The sequence below is a fragment of the Cupressus sempervirens genome, chromosome 4, assembly GCF_028749045.1.
Source record: "Cupressus sempervirens isolate cs-2001-9-10 chromosome 4, ASM2874904v1, whole genome shotgun sequence".
In the NCBI taxonomy this organism is placed as follows: Eukaryota; Viridiplantae; Streptophyta; class Pinopsida; order Cupressales; family Cupressaceae; genus Cupressus; species Cupressus sempervirens.
This window is the reverse complement of record NC_143121.1, coordinates 557352675-557357205: the sequence shown is the minus strand read 5'-3', so window position 1 is coordinate 557357205 and position 4531 is coordinate 557352675. Positions and strand designations below refer to the sequence as shown.

At 32.3% G+C, this 4531-nt stretch overlaps 1 pseudogene; it reads left to right on the top strand.

Moving 5' to 3' along the window:
* The first annotated feature begins 1474 nt into the window (after positions 1–1474).
* LOC149562414 (uncharacterized) lies at positions 1475–3780 on the top strand (annotated as a pseudogene).
* The last annotated feature ends 751 nt before the right edge of the window (positions 3781–4531 follow it).

Here is a 4531-nt window from a genome sequence, read left to right as displayed (position 1 = left end):
TTATGTAAAGTACAAAGATTGTTGAATGAAAGCTATGGAATTTGTTGAAGGCTTGTCATTCAGTTGGTTGAGCGTAATTGATGAGCATTATGGTATCTTTCTTCAGTATGACTGTTGACATTCATCAAACATCAAACTTGCTGGAGGTGAATTTGGTTAGTTTTGATCTTTGGAGGATTTTGATGGACATGATCTTCCCGCTTGTGACTGTTCAACTGAAAGACAATTTTTGATTTAGATGTATGTTTATTCATCATGTTATAATTTGTGTATTACAAAAAAGATGCCAGTATCTACATAATCTAATAGGTTTTATTAAAAGATTAAAATTATGATTATAGAAATAAAATGGAGAATAATGAAAAAACATGACCCACCAATTATGTTGTCTCATCTCTCACCAAAGCTTTGATTTCAAAATTTTGATTGTTATTATCAAGAAGGAAAAGAAAGGTTGGAAATGTTTCTTTATAAATAACTTCTTGTAAAATTTTAAGGTTCAAAGTGAATTTTTTTTGTAAAAAGCTATTACTTTTTCTGCATATTATTATGAAGTCTTTACAACATATTATATTTTATCATGTATAAACATTTATACTTTTTATGATAGTTAGTTTTGTTTAGTATTTATGCAGTAAGTAGTATCTTGAATTTACATTTAGTTTTAGATTATAAATATGTATGTATTTATGTATTTAAGGTTCAAAGTGAAAAAAATAATTTAAAAAGCTATTACTTTTTTCTGCATATTATTATGAAGTCTTTACAGCATTTAGCTTTATGTTATAATATTTGTTTCGTTTTATTATTTTATTAGGTTTATCATTTAAATAGATACCATTTATATATGCTACCATACATATTATATTTTATCATGTATAAATATTTATACTTTTTATGATAGTTTTGTTTAGTATTTATGCAGTAAGTAGTATTTTGAATTTACATTTAGTTTTAGATTATAAATATGTATGTATTTATGATTTGTATATTTTTAATACAAATATTCATGTATATCTATTCATACCCAGCTATAAATTAATAATCTAAGAAATTTTTAATGTATTTTTATATCTTAAAAGATGGAGAAACTCCTTTAAATGGTTTGTGAGCACTCAGTCACCTCTGCAGTTGTGATGAGGTCTTTATTTTCATTCGTGGTCATAGAGTAGAATATTTCAAGTGATAAAATGCATAGTACTGTAACTAAATTTTAACTGATAGAATTCATTTATGCTTGATTTATCGACAAGTTTGAGTTAGCTGTTGAGCTTTATATGAGGTCAAAACTTAGCACTATAAAACTTGAACACGCAAAACAAATTCTTAAATACGTAGGTTTTGGTACGACACAAAAGTCAAACCAATATTTTACTTTTATCTTTTAATTGCATAACTTTTTCCATTTTCTAATTAGTATATTGGTATGATAAAAAAATGTTTCTCTAAACTTGATATATGATGACCAGGCACAATGGCTTTGACTAAGGTTGGGCGAATTTCAATTACTATTGCAGCACTCAGTATTTTGGCATTCATCTTTGGAGTTATGGCCGAGAACAAGAAGGTTTCATATCTTGAACTTTTTCATCTCTTGAAATATTGGTATTAGTGCAATATTACAAGGACAATCAATATATTTTAACTATCCTAGCAAATTTTCATAATTTTTTTATCAATTGCTTAGGTTGGGTCTATTTCTTTAAATTGCAAACCAACAATATATAGAGAGCTCAACTGAAAATTGCATAGTAGTCATTTCAACATTTCATTACAACAAATCTAAGTTACCAAATTCATTCTTCGACGTAGCAAAGTCTGGTAAGATTCTGATGGTGAATTGATGAGGCTTTAAGCCCTTCCAAATAGTGCAACCTCTAGCAGTTAGCTTGTAGCCTATGCTAAAGTGAATATGTTATGTACGAATGTGAATCATTTGTTCTATAAAAAAAAATGCTTAAAAAAACTATCTATTCAACTTCCATTGACCAGCGAAGGGGTGAAACAAGAGTGTTATCCATCAGCATGGTTCCATTGAATGGAAAGGTCTACTGATTTGCAATCTGTGAAGGCAGAATTAGGGAAAAAGAATTTGTGACTTGGCAAGGTGTTAGTGGAATACAAAAGCTAATCCGATGGCAAGCCAGAAAACAGTTTGTCCTTGGCATATTTTCCCCATCTTTCAAGGCATTTTTTTTCATCCTTCTAAATTCAATAGTTTTCTAACGATGGGTATCCTCCCCATGAATCAATAAAGCTTTACTTCCCTCCATTATTTTCCATGTGGTGTGGTCTAGTATTATTTTGCTAGAGTTAGATATAAAGATCCATATTTAGGATCCTTTGGGAAATTTCATAATTCTTAAGGCTTCCTACCTATTTAGGTTTGCAAGGTATATCTCTCTTAAGATTCTAACCCATTTGAAATGTGGTTCATGATGAATTTTCCAAAAATAATTTGCCCCTAAAGCTTGGTTTTGATGTAGTTGATTTTTGATACTAGTTCCCCCATATCCCACTAGTTAACAAATTCTGTTCCAAGCCATAAATACAAATTTCTTATTGGTATTTGTTCCTTGTAAAAAAGAATTTCCTCATTTTCTTTACAATATCCATATAATTACCTATTAGTAGCAAGATGCATGACATCAAGTATATCGGGATTGTTGTTAGTTTAAATTTCTAGGGACCACATTGAATTTTACCAATCTGCTTTAATATTCAGAATAAATTGATTATTCGATTATGTATGCAGAATAATTTAAATTTTACTTTTTCCTTTGTATTTGAAAACACTGACTTAGTTTTACAAAGCTACAATTAATATTATACTTCCTTTATGTGTTCTACAGCCTGCTTCGGGAACCACTATTACAGGGAAGGGCATTGTCATTTACAAATACCCTTTTGATCCAACTATTTCATTGGGCAGCTTCTCAATCATATTGTCATTCTTATCAACTGTGTTTGGGGTTGTAGCTGTATTTTATCCCTACAAAGGGAAATTTTTTCCTGTGTACGCTCTCCAGAGGTCCACTTCTCTAGTGGTGTTTTTCGCTATTGCTATGTAAGTAATTGCAAACATATGTCTTGATAGCTTTTGAATTTAACTGTGTTAGCATTTTTTATCTTCAATGTTTGGAATCTTAAAAACAAAATAGAAAAATGATAGGTGCATTTTCAATATACTAGTCAACACATTTTTAATATTCTCTATCTATAGTGTACAATCAGTTTCTTTTCCCTGTTTAGGTGTTTGAGGACGTACATGTTGAATGGAAGAGAAAATTCAAGGATTGGATATCATTGTTATAATTAAATGTGAGATGAGCCAGTGGAGTTTAATCAACTAGCTATTTGAAACAACTTACTACTTTAACCTTTTCAATTTTTGATATAAATAAAAGGGTGTCTGGATAGCTAAATGTGTTTGCTTGTGCTAATATCATGTATCTTTATACTGGGGTCGTCTCTTTTCTCGCAGAAGCCTTGATGATGTGGGCTACAATCATATAGAGTCTGCATAGAACACGAAATGTACATCATGATCTCACAACAAAATGCCCAACTGCAAAGACTGGCTTATATGGTGGAGCTACCTTCCTAGCTTTAGATGCTTCTTTGTTTTGGCTTATATGCCAAATGCTTGCCCTTAATGCAAGGGTAGATTATGAAGAAGACGAGGAGGACATCAAAGGTTAGTATGGGCAGGTATTGACAATTGAATATAATCGAGGAATATTTTTTGTTTGTTTTACTTTGCTTTCATCGCAATTGTGACATCAGCCTCTAGCATTATCGTCACCTCTATAGTAACCCCGTCGCAATTGCCAGGGCATCCGTCACAATTGCAACAGACTCCCTGGAAATTATGATTGGGTTGCCATAGAGGCGACGCCAACTACTGTGCAATTGCGACGTCAGCCTATAACATTGTTGCCGCAATTTCCAGGGCATCTGTCGCAATTGAGATGGACTCCCTGGCAATTGTGATGGGGTTGTTGTAGAGGTGACGCCAACTATCGTTGCAATTACGATGTCAGCCTCTACCATTGCCATTGCAATTGCGATGTCAGACACAAGAATTGTGGTGGGGTTGATGTCATAATAAAGTGGCTGCATAGCGACGAATAGGCATCGTAATTGCGACGGTAAAGGATAAACGTCGTAATTTGTGACTAAAAAACTACGACATCTATTACTATTGCAGTGGCGACACATTGCTGTCATAATTGTGATACATAGCCGTCACAAATTGATGCCAAATGTATTAGTGGATGGGCCATGCAATGAATGATAATAGTGTAGGGTGCCAAATCATTCTTGATCTTTTTGCAAAGACCACCTTTATGACCTTGCATAACCAAAGCTCCATCCACTCCAACACACACCAAATTTTTGGCAATCTCCATGTTATCCAAACCTCTACATCTAATTAGATTTCTCTTTAATAAATCATATAAATTTTCAGTTGTTGCACTATAATTTAGTTTAGCAACATATAGTAGAAAGGGTTGTCATTGAAGATCGT